The sequence below is a fragment of the Oncorhynchus clarkii genome, chromosome 10, assembly GCF_045791955.1.
Source record: "Oncorhynchus clarkii lewisi isolate Uvic-CL-2024 chromosome 10, UVic_Ocla_1.0, whole genome shotgun sequence".
Lineage (NCBI taxonomy): Eukaryota > Metazoa > Chordata > Actinopteri > Salmoniformes > Salmonidae > Oncorhynchus > Oncorhynchus clarkii.
In genome coordinates this window covers 3029409-3051714 of record NC_092156.1, presented here as the reverse complement: position 1 = coordinate 3051714, position 22306 = coordinate 3029409, and the positions used below count along the sequence as shown (strand labels likewise).

The 22306-nt window shown below is 46.2% G+C and overlaps 1 pseudogene; it reads right to left on the bottom strand.

Annotated features, from left to right (window-relative positions):
* Window positions 1-11889: 11889 nt before the first annotated feature.
* On the bottom strand, window positions 11890-22179 carry LOC139419792 (cyclin-A1-like; annotated as a pseudogene).
* Window positions 22180-22306: the final 127 nt, after the last annotated feature.

Here is a 22306-nt window from a genome sequence, read left to right as displayed (position 1 = left end):
GAGGAGAGAGGGGGAGAGGGGGGAGGGGGGGGGAGAAACAGAGAGAGAAAGACAGACCTACCCTCCTGTTCGATCCTTAGTCTGCAGTCTGCAGCTGACCCCTGCAGCGCTGCCTTCTCATTGGTCAGAATGTTCAGCCTCTGTCTCAGTGCATCCTGGGAAATAGAGTCAGACACGCAATGACCACCATCTGAACAGGAACAACTCACAGTCCAGTTTTTAGATAGAACTAGACCTACAGGGCCCAGATAGAACTAGACCTTCAGGACCCAGATAGAACTAGACCTACAGTGCCCAGATAGAACTAGACCTACAGGACCCAGATAGAACTAGATCTTCAGGACCCAGATAGAACTAGACCTACAGGGCCCAGATAGAACTAGACCTACAGGACCCAGATAGAACTAGACTTACAGGGCCCAGATAGAACTAGACCTTCAGGACCTAGATAGAACTAGACTTACAGGGCCCAGATAGAACTAAACCTTCAGGACCCAGATAGAACTAGACTTACAGGGCCCAGATAGAACTAGACCTTCAGGACCCAGATAGAACTAGACCTACAGGGCCCAGATAGAACTAGACCTTCAGGACCTAGATAGAACTAGACTTACAGGGCCCAGATAGAACTAGACCTACAGGGCCCAGATAGAACTAGACCTTCAGGGCCCAGATAGAACTAGACCTACAGGGCCCAGATAGAACTAGACCTTCAGGGCCCAGATAGAACTAGACCTACAGGGCCCAGATAGAACTAGACCTTCAGCACTTATTTATAAAACCCTCTCAGGCCTCACTCCCCTCTTTCTGAGATACCTACTGCAGCCCTCATCCTCCACATACAACACCCGTTCTGCCAGTCACCTTCTGTTAAAGGTCCCCAAAGCACACACATCCCTGGGTCGCTCCTCTTTTCAGTTCGCTGCAGCTAGCGACTGGAACGTGCTGCAACAAACACTCAAACTGGACAGTTTTATCTCAATCTCTTCAAAAGACTCAATCATGGCCACTGTTACTGACACTGTTCTTAAACTGACTTGTGTAACAGTATAACTTTAGACTGAGGCTAGAGAACAGAATGAGGTCAGTGAGGATAGCTAGCATCGTGCTGCTAGGCTAGAGAACAGAATGAGGTCAGTGAGGATAGCTAGCATCGTGTTGCTAGGCTAGAGAACAGAATGAGGTCAGTGAGGATAGCTAGCATCGTGTTGCCAGGCTAGATAACAGAATGAGGGTCAGTGAGGATAGCTAGCATTGTGCTGCTAGGCTAGAGAACAGAATGAGGTCAGTGAGGATAGCTAGCATCGTGTTGCTAGGCTAGAGAACAGAATGAGGTCAGTGAGGATAGCTAGCATCGTGTTGCCAGGCTAGAGAACAGAATGAGGTCAGTGAGGATAGCTAGCATTGTGCTGCTAGGCTAGAGAACAGAATGAGGTCAGTGAGGATAGCTAGCATCGTGTTGGCTAGAGCACAGAATGAGGTCAGTGAGGCTAGACAGCAGAATGAGGTTAGTGAGGCTAGACAGCAGAATGAGGTCAGTGAGGCTAGACAGCAAAATGAGGTCAGTGAGGCTAGACAGCAGAATGAGATCAGTGAGGCTAGACAGCAGAATGAGGTCAGTGAGGCTAGACAGCAGAATGCGGTCAGTGAGGCTAGACAGCAGAATGAGGTCAGTGAGGCTAGACAACATAATTAGGTTAGTGAGGTTAGCTAGCATCGCACTGCTAGGCTAGAGAACAGAATGAAGTTAGCGAGGCTAGACAGCAGAAAGAGGTCGGTGAGGTTAGCTAGCATCGCACTGCTAGGCTAGAGAACACACAGCAGCCATTATGGTTTGGTCCCACTAAGATACTTAACCTTCTGTAGCTAGCCTAGTGCTAAATAGGAAACAACTGACTACATACAACAGGTAGAAAGAAAGCTTTCTCCTTCTCTCTCATTATATCCCTTCATCTCTAGGCTAGGGAAAACACAGCAACCGTTATGAGTACATAATAACAGATAGAATGTGAAATTCTCTCTCTTTACTAGTGAGCGTTAGCAGGCATTGCCTCTTACTCTCTCTGTCTCTCTCTCTCTCACACACACACACACACACACACACACACACACACACACACACACACACACACACACACACACACACACACACACACACACAGAGTAATCCGTGTATGGTTAAGCGTGTAATCCAGTGATTAGTATATCTGAAGAGTGTGAATGTTAAATCAGAGCATGTACAGACCAGCTGGCTGGAGTGTTTACGGACATATTCAAATCTCTCCCTACCCCCAGTCTGATGTCCCCACTTGCTTTATGTACGTTCACTATTGTTTCTCTACACGAGAAAGCTAAAGGTAACTGAACTAAATGACTCATGAAGTGCTTTGAGAGACTGGTCAAGGACCATATCAACTCCACCTTATCGGACACCCTAGACCCACTACAATTTGCATAATGCCCCAACAGAACCACGGACAATTGACCTCGCACTGCACACTGCCCTATCCCAGCTGGACAAGAGGAATACCTATGTAAGAATGCTGTTCATTGACTACAACTCAACTCGACTTCAACACCATAGTACCCTCCAAGCTCGTCACTAAGCTATGGCTATGCACGTCTCCAACTCAATCATCAAGTTTACGACACAACAGTGGTAGGCTTGATTTACAACAATGACAAGAGCCTACAGGTTAGGAGGTTAGAGCCATGGCGGAGTGTTGCCAGGAAAATAACCTCTCTCTCAACGTCAATGAAACGAAGGAGCTGATTGTGGACTACAGGAGACAGCAGAGGGAGTACGCCCCTATCCACATCGACGGGCTTCAGGTTCCTAAGCGTGTACATCACTGAGGACTTGTTCACACCACACCGCCTCTTCAACCTCAGGCGGCTGAAGAAATTCAACTTCTACCGATGCACTATTGAGACGATTCTGTTGGGCATCACCGCCGGCGACTGTACTGCCCTCAACAGCACGTCTCTCACCTGGAGCACGCTGCCTGTCCTCCAGGACATCTACAACACTCGTCGTCACAGGAAGGCCAAGAAGATCATCAAGGACCTCAGCCCCTCGAGCCACGGCCGGTTCACCCTGCTACCATCTAGAAGATCATCAAGGACCTCAGCCACCCGAGCCACGGCCGGTTCACTCTGCTACCATCTAGAAGATAATCAAGGACCTCAGCCACCCGAGCCACGGCCGGTTCACCCTGCTACCATCTAGAAGATAATCAAGGACCTGAGCCACCCGAGCCACGGCCGGTTCACTCTGCTACCATCTAGAATGAGGAAGTACAGGTGCATCAAAGCTGTAAAAAAGAGACTGAAAAACAGCTTCTATCTCCAGGCCATCAGAGGGTTAAAAAGATGAATAGCTAGCCAGTTCCTGCCTGGGACTCTGCCCTGCACCTTATTGGGGCAGTATTTACCTGGGACTCTACCATGTACCTTATGGAGGAAGTATTTAACTGGGACTCTACCATGTACCTTATGGGGGCAGTATTTAACTGGGACTCTACCATGTACCTTATGGGGGCAGTATTTACCTGGGACTCTACCATGTACCTTATGGGGGCAGTATTTACCTGGGACTCTACCATGTACCTTATGGGGGCAGTATTTACCTGGGACTCTACCATGTACCTTATGGGGGCAGTATTTACCTGGGACTCTACCATGTACCTTATGGGGGCAGTATTTACCTGGGACTCTACCATGTACCTTATGGGGGCAGTATTTACCTGGGACTCTACCATGTACCTTATGGGGGCAGTATTTACCTGGGACTCTACCATGTACCTTATGGGGGCAGTATTTACCTGGGACTCTACCATGTACCTTATGGGGGCAGTATTTACCTGGGACTCTACCATGTACCTTATGGGGGCAGTATTTACCTGGGACTCTACCATGTACCTTATGGGGACAGTATTTACCTGGGACTCTACCATGTACCTTATGGGGGCAGTATTTACCTGGGACTCTACCATGTACCTTATGGGGGCAGTATTTACCTGGGACTCTACCATGTACCTTATGGGGGCAGTATTTACCTGGGACTGTACCATGTACCTTATGGGGGCAGTATTTACCTGGGACTCTACCATGTACCTTATGGGGGCAGTATTTACCTGGGACTCTACCATGTACCTTATGGGGGCAGTATTTACCTGGGACTCTACCATGTACCTTATGGGGGCAGTTTGTACAAAAAGTGCTGTAATATATGGAGAAATTGCGAAATTTATGGAGAAGTGAAAGCAATTTTTGTAAATACTGCCCCCACAAAGTACATGGTAGAGTCCCAGGTAAATACTGCCCCCATAAGGTACATGGCCCTTTTTACATCAGCTCATATCTCAAAGTGCTGTACAGAAACCCAGCCTAAAACCTCAAACAGCAAGCAATGCAGGTGTAGAAGCACGGTGGCTAGGAAAAACAATCACTGACCCAACACCATATTTCACCGTGGGTATAAGGTGCCTCTCCTTGTATGCATCTCTGTTTCAACGCCAGACATGCCGATGCTGCATCTGATCAAAACGCTCAATTTTGGTCTCATCTGCCCAGAGCACCTTCGTCCAGTCATAATTGAAATGACGTTTGGGAAACTCCAAGCGCTTGCTTCTGTGTCTGGAGGTCAGAAAGGGCTTTCTTCTGGCAACCCTTCCAAAGAGCCTGTGGTTGTGGAGGTGGCGTCTGATGGTGCCATCCCCCTCCCTATCTTGGGGGGCAAAATGCATCAAAAGATCTTTTAATCTTTAGATTTTTTTAATAATTGTCCTGACATTGCTCAGTGGTATAGTCAATCGTTTGTGGATCTTCTTGAAGCCATTACCAGATTGATGAAGGTCTACGACCATCTGTCTCTTTTTCAACAGCCGGTTCTTTTGTTTTCTTCATGGTGTTGGATCACAGAGGGATGTTGCATGTGTGTTACCTCATTTTGATACCCTAGTGAAACAGGAAGTGATGTAATGGCTCAACATAGTTCCTTAAGACTTAGATAACCTTAAATAAGTGGAATTTAATTCCTGGTTTAATTTTGGTAGATGTTAATTACAATCATCTGTAAAGGTGCCATTAATTGTGGAACCCTGATTTTGGAGGACATTGATTTTAAATTAAATCAATAAATTATTTTGTTGGGTTCCATTGAAACATTAATAAAGTACAGTATTTATCACATGTTGGTATTTTGAGTTTATCTCTGTAATTATTTTGTTGGGTTCCATTGAAACACTAATAAAGTACAGTATTTATCACATGTTGGTATTGTGAGTTTATCTCTGTAATTATATTGTTTATATTTATTTTAAGTGTTTGTTCATTGCCAGTCAGAGGTGCCAGTAATGTTTGGAGCCCGCTGTACATACTTTACGTATTCTCATACATACCTATTGCTGTGTATCTACACCTTCTCCTTCTATCTATACTGCCTATACACTGGGTATACCAAACACACACACACACACACACACACACACACACACACACACACACACACACACACACACACACACACACACACGGTGGCAGGCTCTGGTCTACAGACATCACCTAATCTGGAACACAAGGGACATACTGAATACACTTATTGGAACTCATTCAATCCTTTGTTTGTTTTTTTATCCCAGAGAGTTAAACCAGATACTAACATACAGATGCCGTATCTTAATTTGATACAGTTTCACACAGCAGTAAATAATCCTACAGCAAGAGGACATGTTGCATTGTTATGTGGATTATAACTAACAGACATGTTTTTGTAAAGTGTTGATACGCTTTTTTAAAAAAAACTTTAAATACACTACACGTTTGCATTTACTGGTGTGCTGGGAAATTCCTGCAACAACAGGATGATCAAATTAAGATACAGCATGTGTAGGATTAAACAATCACTAGCTCCCTTTCTACTGTGGGCTAAACCTGGTGCTTGTTGGTTCCAGAGTTCCTAGAGTCCATGTCCATTGTGTTGTCCTAGGCCATAATAACAGGGTTTATCCAATATCTCTAGTCTAGACCAAGTGCTTAAGTTCCATGCAGAAGTTCCTGGGCTGAGATTATTGGGCTTCAAGCCCTAGTCGAAAAGGTATTGTGATGTGCTGTGTAGGTTGAGGAGAGCCAATAGAGCATACCCACCAGAGAAAGTTGGGTTGAGGGAGCCAATAGAAGCACTCGCCAGAGAAAGCTGGGTTGAGGGGAGCCAATAGAGCATACCCATCAGAGAAAGTTGGGTTGAGGGAGCCAATAGAGCACTCAATAGAGCCAGAGAAAGCTGGGTTGAGGGGAGCCAATAGAGCATACCCATCAGAGAAAGTTGGGTTGAGGGAGCCAATAGAGCATACCCACCAGAGAAAGTTGGGTTGAGGGGAGCCAATAGAGCATACCCACCAGAGAAAGTTGGGTTGAGGGGAGCCAATAGAGCATACCCACCAGAGAAAGTTGGGTTGAGGGGAGCCAATAAAGCATTCCCACCAGAGAAAGTTGGGTTGAGGAGAGCAAATAGAGCATTCCCACCAGAGAAAGTTGGGTTGAGGAGAGCCAATAGAGCATACCCACCAGAGAAAGTTGGGCTGAGATTATTGGGCTTCAAGCACTAGTCGAAAAGGTATTGTGATGTGCTATCTAGACCAAGTGCTTATGAAGTTCCAGGCTGAACGGCTTGGGCGGTATACCGTATACACTGTACTGAATCCCGGGGAATCTGGGAAATAACCACGGGATGGTTTTTCAAAATTATAAATACAGTTGAAACTATTTCTTTGAAGTTTTTCCGATACATTTGAATATTTGTAGCTACTTTTTAAGTAAATATATGCAGTCAGCGTGTGCAATACGTTAGGAGATAAAGCAGATGTCTTTGGCTGGATGTCCTTTGGATGGTGGAGTATTCTGGATACACGCAGGAAACTGTTGAGCATGAACAAACCCAGCAACGTTGCAGTTCTTGACACAAAGCGCTGCGCCTGGCACCTACTACCATAACCCCGTTCAAAAGGCGCTTAAATATTTTATCTTGTACATTCATCCTCGGAATGGCACACATACACAATCCATGTCTCAATTGTTTCAAGGCTTAAAAATCCTTCTTTAACCTGTCTACTCCCTTTCATCTACACTGATTGAAGTGGATTTAACAGGTGACATCAATAAGAGATCATAGCGTTCACCTGGATTCACCTGGTCAGTCTGTTATGGAAAGAGCAGGTGTTCTTAATGTTTTGGACACTCAGTGTATGATAAACAGAGGAGCACCAGCGTATGTGAATAGTGTGAAAGTGTCTGTGTGTGTGTGTTGGAGTGTGTGGTGTCAATATGAATGTGTGTGTCATTGTGTGTAGAGTGTGTGTGTGTGTTGGAGTGTCAGTGTAGTGTGTGTGAGTGTGTGGTGTCAATATGAATGTGTGTGTCATTGTGTGTAGAGTGTGTGTGTTGGAGTGTCTATGTGTGAGTGTGTGGTGTCAATATGAATGTGTGTGTCATTGTGTGTAGTGTGTGTGTGTTGGAGTGTCTATGTGTGAGTGTGTGAGTGTGTGGTGTCAATATGAATGTGTGTGTCATTGTGTGTAGAGTGTGTGTGTGTGTGTGTTGGAGTGTCAGTGTAGTGTTTGTGAGTGTGTGGTGTCAATATGAATGTGTGTGTCATTGTGTGTAGAGTGGGTGTGTGTGTGTTGGAGTGTCTATGTGTGAGTGTGTGGTGTCAATATGAATGTGTATGTCATTGTGTGTAGAGTGTGTGTGTGTGTGTTGGAGTGTCAGTGTAGTGTGTGAGTGTGTGGTGTCAATATGCATGTGTGTGTCATTGTGTGTAGAGTGTGTGTGTTGGAGAGTCAGTGTAGTGTGTGTGAGTGTGTGGGTAGAGTCCAGTGAGTGTACATAGAGCCAGTGCAAGAGAGTCAGTGTAGTGTGTGTGTGGGTAGAGTCCATTTTGAAGCCTTTTGATGAACTGTTCAGGAGTCTGATGGCTTAGGGGGGGGGCAGAAGCTGTTCAGCAGTCTGATGGCTTGGGGGCAGAAGCTGTTCAGGAGTCTGATGGCTTGGGGGGGGGGGGGGGGGGGGCAGAAGCTGTTCAGGAGTCTGATGGCTTGGGGATAGAAGCTGTTCAGGAGTCTGATGGCTTGGGGGCAGAAGCTGTTCAGGAGTCTGATGGCTTGGAGGTAGAAGCTGTTCAGCAATCTTAATGGCTTGGGAGTAGAAGCTGTTCAGCAGTCTGATGGTTTGGGGTAGAAGCTGTTCAGCAGTCTGATGGTTTGGGAACCTGACGGCCTAGGAACCTCCATCTCCTATCTATCCAAGTAGTAGTAGTTCTAATATAGAACACCAACCTCCATCTCCTATCTATCCAAGTAGTAGTAGGTCTAATATAGAACACCAACCTCCATCTCCTATCTATCCAAGTAGTAGTAGGTCTAATATAGGATACCAACCTCCATCTCCTATCTATCCAAGTAGTAGTAGGTCTAATATAGGATACCAACCTCCACCTATCTATCCAAGTAGTAGTAGGTCTAATATAGGATACCAACCTCCTATCTATCCAAGTAGTAGTAGGTCTAATATAGGATACCTAGTATCAGCTGGTGGAGATGACCTCAGTGAGGATGAGCTCTTACATGTGCTACATGGACACAGGAAGGTGTGCTCACTGCTCAGTGAAGATGCCCTCCACTGTTGTCCCCCACCATTCTCATCCAGCCACATCTGGACACACGAAGGTAGTGGACTAAACTCCACGGTGTAGGAAGCTCATCTGAGGAAGCTCCTCTGAGGAAGCTCATCTGAGGAAGCTCCTCTGAGGAAGCTCCTCTGAGGAAGCTCCTCTGAGGAAGCTCATCTGAGGAAGCTCATCTGAGGAAGCTCCTCTGAGGAAGCTCCTCTGAGGAAGCTCATCTGAGGAAGCTCCTCTGAGGAAGCTCATCTGAGGAAGCTCCTCTGAGGAAGCTCATCTGAGGAAGCTCCTCTGAGGAAGCTCATCTGAGGAAGCTCATCTGAGGAAGCTCCTCTGAGGAAGTTCATCATTTCAAGTCAAAGTCGAGTCCCGAGTCTTGAGGCTCCAGGTCCAAGTCTCAAGTTATCCAATCAAGTGACTCGAGTCCCCACCTAACTGGGTGTCTCTCCCATAGATACCCATGTAATAGCAGCTGGGTCTGGTCCACTGAGTTCACGGACTTTCATTGAACCAGAAAAAAGCAGCGTCTTCAGTCTTTGTGTTAAGTATGTAGGAGACTTTCCTTGATCATGTGACCCACCTGTCCTGGGCCCGTATCCATAAAGCAGGGATGGGCAACTACAGTTCTCGGGGGCCTGATTGGTGACACATTTTTTTGCCCCCAGCCCCTTGCTAACCCACCTGACTCCAATAATCAATGAATCATGATCTTCAGTTTAGAATACAATTAGTTGAATCAGTTGTGTTAGCGAGGGCTGGGGGGAAAAGTAAAACACCAATCAGGAGTTGCCCATCCCTGGCATAACGCTTCTGAGAGAAGGCCTAATCTAGGATCAGTTTAGACTTTTAAATCATAATGAATAATACAGGGGGACCTGATCCTAGATCAGCACTCCTACTGAGACGCTATGTGGATATGGCCCCAGGTAAAACTGCAGTTAGCATTCCCAGCCCAGCTAGTTGTACCGGTATATATCATTAGACCATCCAGCCTTGACACATTCCAGTGATCTGTAGACGACAGTAGCTAGCTGAGCAGGACCAGCAAGTTTCCATCCAAAACAACAGCAAAATGTTCAACTGTTTAGCTTCTAAAAACAACCATTCTGCTATTCAGGTGGTGAGAGAGAAACACACTACACCTGTAGGCCAATGTAGCGGACAAGAGTCCCATGGGGGACCCAGGTTCATAACCCGTCCATGACACCTACAAATCAAATCAAATGTATTCATGAAGCCCTTCGTACATCAGCTGATATCTCAAAGTGCTGTACAGAAACCCAGCCTAAAACCCCAAACAGCAAGCAATGCAGGTGTAGAAGCACGGTGGCTAGGAAAAACTCCCTAGAAATGCCAAAAGCGAGGAGGAAACCAAGAGAGGAACCAGGCTATGAGGGGTGGCCAGTCCTCTTCTGGCTGTGCCGGGTGGAGATTATAACAGAACATGGCCAAGATGTTCAAATGTTCATAGATGACCAGTCCTCTTCTGGCTGTGCCGGGTGGAGATAATAACAGAACATGGCCAAGATGTTCAAATGTTCATAAATGACCAGCATGGTCAAATAATAGATAATAATAATCACAGTGGTTGTCGAGGGTGCAACAGGTCAGCACGGCCAGGTGGACTGGGGACAGCAAGGAGTCATCATGCCAGGTCATGGTCCTAGGGCTCAGGTCATCTGAGCGAGAGAAAGAAAGAAAGAAAGAGAGAAAGAGAGAATTAGAGAGAGCATACTTAAATTCACACAAGACACCGGATAAGACAGGAGAAATACTCCAGATATAACAAACTGACCTTAGCCCCCCGACACACAAACTACTGCAGCATAAATACTGGAGGCTGAGACAGGAGGGGTCAGGAGACACTGTGGCCCCATCCGATGAATCCCCCGGCCAAACAGGCAGGATATAACCCCACCAACTTTGCCAAATCACAGCCCCCACACCACTAGAGGGATATCTTCAACCACCAACTTATCATCCTGAGACAAGGCCGAGTATAGCCCACATAGATCTCCGCCACGGCCCAACCCAAGGAGGGGGCGCCAACACAGACAGGAAGACCGCGTCAGTGACTCAACCCACTCAAGTGATGTACCCTCCTAGGGACAGCTTGGAAGTGCACCAGTAAGCCAGTGACTCAGCCCCTGTAAAAGGGGTAGAGGCAAAGAATCCCAGTGGAGAGAGGGGAACTGGCCAGGCTGAGACAGCAAGGGTGGTTCGTTGCTCCAGTGCCTTTCCATTCACCTTCACACTCCTGGGTCGGACAACACACATCATAGGACCTACTGAAGAGATGAGTCTTCATTAAAGGTAGAGACCGAGTCATCGTCTCTCACATGGGTAGGCAGACCATTCCATAAAAATGGAGCTCTATAGTAGAAGGCCCTGCATCCAGCTGTTCAAATTAGGAGGCCTGCATTTGAGTTGTGAGACTCTGCTGTAGTGCTCATCACTCCCCCTAACTGTGAGGGGGCCAGAGACAATTACTCGATGCCGACACATCTTTCTAGCTGATTTACACGCTGAAGCTATGTTGCGCTTGGTGACCTCTGACTGTTTCATTCTAACATCATTGGTGCAGATGTGGATAACAATATCTCTATACTCTCTACACTTGCCAGTTTTAGCTTTAGCCAGCACCATCTTCAGATTAGCCTTTACGTCGGTAGCCCTGCCCCCTGGTAAACAGTGTATGATCGCTGGATGATTCGTTTTAAGTCTAATACTGCAGGTAATGGAGTCGCCATTGACTAGAGTTTTCAATTTGTCAGAGCTAATGGAGTTAGTGTTCGGCAGTACAATGGCCCCCTTTCAGGCAGGGAGGGGTCCATGGTGGTGCCTGTAGCCCTGGCAGGGATGCTGTCTATGGGGGTAGCCCTGGGTGAGATGGAGCAGGGTGTTGGAGGAACTAGGCTGCAGCACCGGTGACACCAACGGCCCCAGGGTGGGTTAGAGGCACTGGGTAGAAAGATCCACCAGCGCCTCTCTGTTCCTCTGTCCCTTGCTGCCTCTCTGTTCCTCTGTCCCCTGCTGCCTCTCTGTTCCTCTGTCCCCTGCTGCCTCTCTGTTCCTCTGTCCCCTGCTGCCTCTCTGTTCCTCTGTCCCCTGCTGCCTCTCTGTCCTCTGCTGCCTCTCTGTCCCCTGCTGCCTCTCTGTTCCTCTGTCCCCTGCTGCCTCTATGTTAGCTAGCCAGGTGATGTTTGTCAGTCTCATCTTCTGCTGTAGCTGCCTGGCCGTGTCCCAGGGGGCTCCCTGGTGACGTGAACCCCAGGAAGGGACCTCCGGGCCCAGGGTAAGGTGCTGCCAGACCCTTCTGTACAGTTCTGTGGCCCCAATCCGGCCTGGTAGGCCACCAGACCCCTGGTCAGACATGACAACACACGGTCATACCGGTCCCTTATCTCGGCCAAAAGACATGTCTCAATGCAGGCTGGAGATCTAGACAGAGGAGAGAGAGATAAGAGGAGAGAGAGATAAGAGGAGAGAGAGATAAGAGGAGAGAGAGATAAGAGGAGATCTAGACAGAGGAGATTTAGACAGAGGAGAGAGAGATAAGAGGAGAGTTGAAGGGGAGAGGAGAGTTGAAGGAGAGTTGAAGGAGAGTTGAAGGGGTCAGAAGGAGAGTTGAAGGGGACAGAAGGAGAGTTGAAGGGAGGAGAAGGAGAGTTGAAGGAAAGTTGAAGGAGAGTATGAGAGTTGAAGAAGAGTTGAAGGGGAGGGAAGGAGAGTTGAAGGAGAGAGAAGGAGAGTTGAAGGAGAGTTGAAGGGGAGGGAAGGAGAGTTGAAGGAGAGAGAAGGAGAGTTGAAGGGGAGGGAAGGAGAGTTAAAGGAGAGTTGAAGGGGAGAGAAGGAGATTTGAAGGGGAGAGAAGGAGAGTTGAAGGAGAGTTGCAGGGGAGAGAAGGAGATTTGAAGGGGAGGGAAGGAGAGTTGAAGGAGAGGTTGAAGGGGAGGGAATGAGAGTTGAAGGAGAGTTGAAGGGGAGAGAAGGAGAGTTGAAGGGGAGGGAAGGAGAGTTGAAGGAGAGTTGAAGGGGAGAGAAGGAGGTTTGAAGGGGAGAGAAGGAGAGTTGAAGGAGAGTTGAAGGGGAGAGAAGGAGAGTTGAAGGGGAGAGAAGGAGAGTTGAAGGGGAGGGAAGGAGAGTTGAAGGGGAGTTGAAGGGGAGAGAAGGAGGTTTGAAGGGGAGAGAAGGAGAGTTGAAGGAGAGTTGAAGGGGAGAGAAGGAGAGTTGAAGGGGAGAGAAGGAGAGTTGAAGGGGAGGGAAGGAGAGTTGAAGGGGAGGGAAGGAGAGTTGAAGGGGAGGGAAGGAAAGTTGAAGGAGAGTTGAAGGGGAGAGAAGGAGGTTTGAAGGGGAGAGAAGGAGAGTTGAAGGGGAGAGAAGGAGAGTTGAAGGGGAGAGAAGGAGAGTTGAAGGGGAGGGAAGGAGAGTTGAAGGAGAGTTGAAGGGGAGTTGAAGGGGAGAGAAGGAGGTTTGAAGGGGAGAAGGGGAGAGTTGAAGGAGAGTTGAAGGGGAGTTGAAGGGGAGAGAAGGAGGTTTGAAGGGGAGAGAAGGAGAGTTGAAGGAGAGTTGAAGGGGAGAGAAGGAGAGTTGAAGGGGAGAGAAGGAGAGTTGAAGGGGAGGGAAGGAGAGTTGAAGGAGAGTTGAAGGGGAGAGAAGGAGAGTTGAAGGGGAGGGAAGGAGAGTTGAAGGAGAATTGAAGGGGAGAGAAGGAGAGTTGGAATCTCAGGGCCACCAAAAACACTAGAGCCCAAGTGAATGCTGAGGATTGAGAAGCAGGGTAAAGCAAGAGGCCAACCTCTAGGTAACTAGTTTCCTTTAAATCACATGATGCAAACATACACAGTTCAGCCGGAGGGTGATGATTTTATGGCTGTGAACAACAAACCAAAACAACTTGGTACAGTGAACAAAATGAATCCATACCGGTTTTAAAATGTCTTGTACAGACATGAGTCAAGTCATGAACTTAAACTAGCACTACTACATTTACAAGTATTCATTCAAGAGTTTGAAGTCGAGAAACAAGTTGCTATTATTTTGTTCATGTGATCGCTACTTACCTAGGAAGCGTCGTTTACAAGATTTAAAATGCATAAAAATAAAGTTATTTGTCCAGTGGGCGTCTACAGAGGAAGCTGAGCACTGTGTGTCATTTCCTAGCAGCTTCAAGTCTCAGGTGGACTTACGTTGCCAAACCTGAGGCGAGAGACCGTCAGCGACGTATTCATTAAGCCAATTCTGTTATAAAACGTTTCTTTAAAAAAATAAAAAACAAAAACAGAAACAAATATAAACTTGTGGACTAATGATTACACCCAAAGGTAGTAGTCATTAGTGCACACTGCATCAAAATGTTTTGCAATTGAAAACAATCTAATGAGTTTACATTTTCCAGCCACGACAGCATTATGGTTAGACACTATGGCAATATTTGAGGAATGATTGTAAAGAAAAAAGTACAAATTCCCAACTCACTTTGAGCTCTTGTACTTGATGAGGTACATCTTGTGGCGGTCCCTGAGGTAGGGTGTGACCTCTGCCAGGGTGTAACCTGTGAAGATGCACAATGCCTGAGGCCTGGATAACAGAAGCCACAATTAGCTGGGAGAGTCAGAAACCGGTCTAAAAAGCATACTGAAACAAATGGCGCCTAAGGGGAAATGTCACCGATTATCAGGAATGCGTTTCGTAAAATAGAGAAGAGGATAAGAGTCCATTAGAGAGACATTAGTATTCTTGATTTAAGTTCCCTGGTTGCAGTAAACAGTCAGCACAGGATGTCTAGAGTACAGCAGAAAGACAGGCTCGTCTTACCTAGAGAGCCATGTTGAGGGTACAGTTGGCCAGACCAAGGCTGCAGCCGCCACCATAGATGGGATGTACTGCTGAGCTCTGCCACATACTGAGAGTACAATTAGTCAACTAAAGACGCTAGGTGGTCAACTGGTGCAACAAAACACCACTGCACAATTAATGTTTGATTTGATAACAAAAATAAATACCAACCATTTAGCCAGTATGTTTAACCTTTTAATTTAACCAGGTCAGTTATTGTGGAACACATTTTACAATAATGGCTGTGGACCCCATTGAATGAGTACTTGGTATAGAGTACTTGGTATTCAGAGTACTTGGTATAGAGTACTTGGTATAGACTACTTGGTATAGAGTACTTGGTATTCAGATACTTGGTATAGAGTACTTGGTATAGAGTACTTGGTATAGAGTACTTGGTATTCAGAGTACTTGGTATAGAGTACTTGGTATTCAGAGTACTTGGTATAGAGTACTTGGTATAGAGTACTTGGTATTCAGAGTACTTGGTGTAGAGTACTTGGTATAGAGTACTTGGTATAGAGTACTTGGTATAGAGTACTTGGTATTCAGAGTACTTGGTATTCAGAGTACTTGGTATAGAGTACTTGGTATTCAGAGTACTTGGTATAGAGTACTTGGTATTCAGAGTACTTGGTATAGAGTACTTGGTATAGAGTACTTGGTATAGAGTACTTGGTATTCAGAGTACGTGGTGTAGAGTACTTGGTATAGAGTACTTGGTATAGAGTACTTGGTATTCAGAGTACTTGGTATAGAGTACTTGGTATTCAGAGTACTTGGTATAGAGTACTTGGTATAGAGTACTTGGTATAGAGTACTTGGTATTCAGAGTACTTGGTGTAGAGTACTTGGTATAGAGTACTTGGTATAGAGTACTTGGTATAGAGTACTTGGTATTCAGAGTACTTGGTATAGAGTACTTGGTATAGAGTACTTGGTATAGAGTACTTGGTATTCAGAGTACTTGGTATAGAGTACTTGGTATTCAGAGTACTTGGTATAGAGTACTTGGTATTCAGAGTACTTGGCATAGAGTACTTCAACGGATTGCCCTGACGCCATGCTGCTAGCCTACAGACAAATTACAAAGACAAGTGAACTGCAAATACATGAAATACACTCGTCATTCAAATCTAGCAGAGCAGTCCAACTACGCAAAAACGCCGTTAAACAACTAGTCCCACTACATAGCAGGGCGAGGCCCTCAGTCTTGAAACGGGCTTCATGGACGGGGAGGAAATGGTGGGGACGGTCATGTCGAAGGCCAGCACATTCAGCGCTGTTCCTCACGAAGCAGCTGCTTCTTGGTGTCGTCTGTGATGACCAGTCATCCACCTGTGGAGGGTAGATCTCCTCGTATTTACTACCACAAGAGAACAGGTAGGGTTAAAAAAAACAATCCTTTCCCTAAACAGCTGAAAGTGCATTATAGCTAGAGACCTACGGTTCTGCTGTATTGTCTGCCACAAGTGGTGCGATCAGACCTGATCAAAAGTCAGTTTAAAATGGACAACTTCCTCTAAATTTGTGAAGTTCCCACTTAGGCGGCCAACAGAAGGGCGGCAGTGCCCACCAGCTGCAACCCCGCAGTAGCGACATGCAGGAGAGGAAGCAGTCCATGTAGTTAACGACCAGGCAGATTGTCTCCCCACACAGCCAACCTCCACAAGTCAGTACACCAGGATGACATGCATGTCCGTCTGCTTCCGCATGTAGCCAGGCATCAGACGGTCTGGGGCAGAGAGGGATTTAAGACATTACAGCCTTCGGTTACTGATCCATTTCAAACCACCATGTCATTTTAGAGAATTCCATTCAACTGGTTGTGGGTGAGGCGAACAGAGGAATAACTTTTAAACAAAACCACAACTACAGTGCTAATGGTGTCTTGACCCAGAACTACCACATGGTGGCGATGAGTACAATCCATTACAGCATTTCAATTTAGTTGACGCCCTTTTCAAAAGTCTTCATAAAAATGCAAACGAGACATTTAAAGTATTGATTGCACACGTCGCTCTACCGTAAGTGTTTGTGGATGTCCTCTGCATTCTCTGCTAGACACATGACATCCTGAGGGCCGAAAGCTTCGTTGTCATCGATCGACTGAATAGACGTGTCCTTACATGACATCCTGAGGGCCGAAAGCTTCGTTGTCATCGATCGACTGAATAGACGTGTCCATACATGACATCCTGAGGGCCGAAAGCTTCGCTGTCATCGATCGACTGAATAGACGTGTCCTTACATGACATCCTGAGGGCCGAAAGCTTCGTTGTCATCGATCGACTGAATAGACGTGTCCTTACATGACATCCTGAGGGCCGAAAGCTTCGTTGTCATCGATCGACTGAATAGACGTGTCCATACATGACATCCTGAGGGCCGAAAGCTTTGCTGTCATCGATCGACTGAATAGACGTGTCCTTACATGACATCCTGAGGGCCGAAAGCTTCGTTGTCATCGATCGACTGAATAGACGTGTCCTTACATGACATCCTGAGGGCCGAAAGCTTCGTTGTCATCGATCGACTGAATAGACGTGTCCATACATGACCCTGCAAAACAAACAAAAGCTTAATGCATCAGTGAATATGGGCTGATAAAGGACGACAACAATTACAATACTGAGCCTTTGGTATGTGTAATGACACCATAGGCAGACCGCCTACCTGAGCCCAGGTCGAACAGCCTGAAATCTTTATGTTGCAGCTTCCTCATCCACCACCCAAGGATCTGCAGCCACCACCTCGCTAGAGGCTGGTAGGACGACCTTGCATGGCTCATCCACATACATCTCAAAGCTAGAACTGGAGGGACAACCCAGGAGAGAGAGAGTTGTCTGAAATGGATCCACGTTTGGACAAGTAAACTCCCTAAAACAAAAAAATGATTTGCCATTATGAACAAATGAAAGAGCGATTGACGTTAAAGTTCTAAAACCACCCACCTGACCAAAAGATGAGATCCGTTTTCAGTTCAAGACGCTGAGCACCTTCCTTTGTCTGTTTGACCCAGTTCATCCGGGATGAAGTCATCCTATTTGAGGCCAGAACGTTCTCCTGCTACGGCTGGCAAGACAGAACGTTCTCCTGCTACGGCTGGCAAGACAGAACATTCTCCTGCTACGGCTGGCAAGACAGAACGTTCTCCTGCTACGGCTGGCAAGACAGAACGTTCTCCTGCTACGGCTGGCAAGACAGAACATTCTCCTGCTATGGCTGGCAAGACAGAACGTTCTCCTGCTACGGCTGGCAAGACAGAACATTCTCCTGCTACAGCTGGCAAGACAGAACATTCTCCTGCTACGGCTGGCAAGACAGAACATTCTCCTGCTACGGCTGGCAAGACAGAACATTCTCCTGCTACGGCTGGCAAGACAGAACATTCTCCTGCTACGGCTGGCAAGACAGAACATTCTCCTGCTACGGCTGGCAAGACAGAACATTCTCCTGCTACGGCTGGCAAGACAGAACATTCTCCTGCTACGGCTGGCAAGACAGAACATTCTCCTGCTACGGCTGGGCAAGACAGAACGTTCTCCTGTTACGGCTGGCAAGACAGAACATTCTCCTGCTACGGCTGGCAAGACAGAACGTTCTCCTGCTACGGCTGGCAAGAGCGGCGCTGATATTTAGATATTACCCAATTTGCCAAGTGGAAACAAACCTGGCTGCCACGGTTACTGGCAGTGGAGGGGTTAACACGTTTGCTGGTCGCCTTGTTGAACTTCTTTAGCTTGCAAACCTAGCATCGCAAAGCTATGACAGACTTTCGAAAAACAAATCAATCAGTCCCTAGATGGGAGACCAGATGCTGCTGAAAGTGGTGTAGGAGGCACTCTTTCCGGTTTGGTCGGTAGGGATATCCTTGTCTCATCGCACACCAGCGACTCCTGTAGCGGGCCGGGTGCAGTGCGTGCTAACCAAAGTTGCCAGTGCACGGTGTATCCTCCGACACATTGGTGCGGCTAACTTCCGGGTTAGATGCGTGCTGTGTTAAGAAGCAGTGCGGCTTGGTTGTGTTGTGTATCGGAGGACGCATCACTTTCAACCTTCGTCTCTCCCGAGCCCGTACGGGAGTTGTAGCGACGAGACAAGATAGCAGCTACTAAACAATTGGAAACCACGAAATTGGGGAGAAAAAAGGGGTAAAATAAAAAGATATATATCAATTAAAAAATTTAAAAAATTGTAGCGGTGTTGCAGAGAGAAGGGTACATATAGGAAGTATCTCTGAGTGTTTGTGTTTTCAGAAAGTTGCAGTTGGTTTAGATTATTGATCAGGATTTGTAACTATTTGACTTTATGATGGGTACATGCTGTACTATCATCTGTCATAGGTTACAGAGCACTATAAATATTGCTGATCTCTCTGTCACTGTCCCCCCTATCCTGCTCTCTGTCTCTCTGTCTCTCTCTCTCTCTGTCTCCCTCTGTGTCTCCCTCTGTGTCTCTCTCTCTGTCTCTCTCTCTGTCTCTCTCTCTGTCTCTCTCTGTCTCCCTTTGTCTCTCTCTGTGTCTCTCTCTCTCTGTCTCTCTCTCTGTCTCTCTCTCTGTCTCTCTCTGTCTCCCTTTGTCTCTCTCTGTGTCTCCCTTTATTGGCATGGGAAACATATGTTAACATTGTTATCTATTTCACTTGCTTTGGCAAACAGAAGTGAAATAAACAATAAAAAAATGAATAGTAAACATTACACTCATAAAAGTTCCAAAGGTATAGAGACATTTCAAATGTCATATTATGTCTATATACAGTGTTGTAATGAAGTGCAAATAGTGAAAGTACAAAAGGGAAAATAAATAAACATAAATACGGGTTGTATTTACAATGGTGTTTGTTCTTCACTGGTTGACCTTTTCTTGTTGCAACAGGTCACAAATCTTGCTGCTGTGATGGCACACTGTGGAATTTCACCCAGTAGATATGAGACAAAATTAGATTTTGTTCTCTAATTCTTTGTGGATCTGTATAATCTGAGGGAAATATGTGTCTCTAATATGGTCATATATTTGGCAGGAGGTTAGGAAGTGCAGCTCAGTCTCCACCTCATTTTGTGGGCAGTGAGCACATAGCCTGTCTTCTCTTGAGAGCCATGTCTGCCTACGGCGGCCTTTCTCAATAGCAAGGCTATGCTCACTGAGTCTGTACATAGTCAAAGCTTTCCTTAATTTTGGGTCAGTCACAGTGGTCAGGTATTCTGCCGCTGTGTACTCTCTGTTTAGGGCCAAATAACTTTCTAGTTTGTTCTGTTTTTTTGTTAATTCTTTCCAATGCGTCAAGGAATTATCTTTTTGTTTTCTCATGATTTGGTTGGGTCTAATTGTGCTGCTGTCCTGGGGCTCTGTAGGGTGTGTTTGTGTTTGTGAACAGAGCCCCAGAACCAGCTTGCTTAGAGGACTCTTCTCCAGGTTCATCTCTCCGTATGTGATGGCTTTGTTATGGAAGGTTTGGGAATCACTTCCTTTTAGGTGGTTGTAGATTGTATTTATCATCATTAGTCATTTAGGTCAACATTGGATCATTCAGAGATCCTCACTGAACTTCTGGAGAGAGTTTGCAGCACTGAAAGTAAAGGGGCTGAGTAATTTTGCACGCCCAATTTTTCAGTTTTTGATTTGTTAAAAAAGTTTGAAATATCCAATAAATGTCGTTCCACTTCATGATTGTGTCCCACTTGTTGTTGACTCTTCACAAAAAAAATACAGTTTTATATCTTTATTTTTTGAAGCCTGAAATGTGGCAAAAGGTCGCAAAGTTCAAGGGGGCCGAATATTTTCGCAAGGCACTGTAGTTAGGCACGGAAGCACCAGATCATCAGCAAACAGTATACACCTGACTTCAGATTCAGTAGGGTGAATGACAGGGTGTTGTCCAAGGTCACGCCAAGGTTCTTTGCACTCTGGGAGGGGGACGCCGTTGAATTGTCAACTGTGATGGAGAGGTCTTGGAGCAGGCAGGCCTTACTGTCTGTTACTGTCTGGTACTGTCTGTTACCGTCTGTTACTGTCTGTTACCGTCTGGTACTGTCTGTTACCGTCTGGTACTGTCTGGTACTGTCTGTTACTGTCTGGTACTGTCTGGTACTGTCTGTTACTGTCTGTTACTGTCTGTTACTGTCTGTTACTGTCTGTTACTGTCTGTTACCGTCTGGTACTGTCTGGTACTGTCTGTTACTGTCTGTTACTGTCTGGTACTGTCTGTTACCGTCTGTTACTGTCTGTTACTGTCTGTTACCGTCTGGTACTGTCTGGTACTGTCTGTTACTGTCTGTTACTGTCTGTTACTGTCTGGTACTGTCTGTTACTGTCTGGTACTGTCTGTTACTGTCTGTTACTGTCTGTTACTGTCTGGTACTGTCTGTTACCGTCTGGTACTGTCTGGTACTGTCTGTTACTGTCTGTTACTGTCTGTTACTGTCTGGTACTGTCTGTTACTGTCTGGTACTGTCTGTTACTGTCTGTTACTGTCTGTTACTGTCTGTTACTGTCTGGTACTGTCTGTTACTGTCTGGTACTGTCTGTTACCGTCTGTTACTGTCTGTTACTGTCTGTTACCGTCTGGTACCGTCTGGTACTGTCTGGTACTGTCTGTTACTGTCTGTTACTGTCTGGTACTGTCTGGTACTGTCTGTTACTGTCTGTTACCGTCTGGTACTGTCTGGTACCGTCTGTTACTGTCTGTTACTGTCTGTTACTGTCTGGTACTGTCTGTTACTGTCTGGTACTGTCTGTTACTGTCTGGTACTGTCTGTTACCGTCTGTTACTGTCTGTTACAGTCTGTTACTGTCAGTTAGTGTTGGTTACTGTCTGTTACTGTCTGTTACCGTCTGTTACCGTCTGTTACTCTCTGCTATTTGTCAGATGTTGACTTTTGACATTCTTCCCTGTACATGTAACCATTGTAAAATATTTTTAAAGTTGTTTATTATTGTAATTATCTATGTTGTATGTTGTAATGTAAAGTTTGCAAACAAAAGAAAGTGTGTTTTTCATTGAATTCCTGACTGTGTTCCAGGACCCTGTCACCTCCCACTGGGGACAGACAATTCAACATCTATTCCGCGTTGGTTCCACATCATTTCATTGAACCAAAGTGGAAAAAACTCTGCTCTGAAACCTCATCTCGCTTTTCAAGTGACAAACAACAATTTTTTATCACACCAGGATTCCATAGTCAGTTGGGTGATTGAAACAGGTTAGTGTACTTCTGAGAGTGACTCATAATGCACAGTGGGAGATGCTTCTGTAAATGTGTGTGTGTGATTATGTGTGTGTGTGTGTGTGTGTGTGCGCGTGCGTGTGTGTGTGTGTGTGTGTGTGTGGGTGTGTGTGGGCAGTTCAGTGTGCTTGCAGATTAATGTGCGCATGTGCCTCTGCTGAACATGTATCTATTAAAGCCGAGTCTGATCTCAGAGAGACTCAGAGAGAGAGAGAGACAGAGAGACAGACAGACAAACAGAGAGAGACAGACAGACAGAGACAGAGAGAGAGACAGACAGAGAGACAGACAGAGAGACAGACAGAGAGACAGACAGACAAAGAGCCTGGGAGACAGACAAAGACAGACAGACAGCATGTCTCCCTCCCAGTCCTCCCTACTACTGCTACTGCTGATGGTCTCCTGCTCCTGGGCCTCCCACTTTTTAGGAGGAACCATGACCTTTAACCCCAGAGGGACCAACCCAGACGGAACCTACAGGGTGAGACCAATGAAGACCAATAAGACCAATGACAATGATGATGCTTCCTATTAAATATCCTGCCATTTCCTGGTTGCTACAATT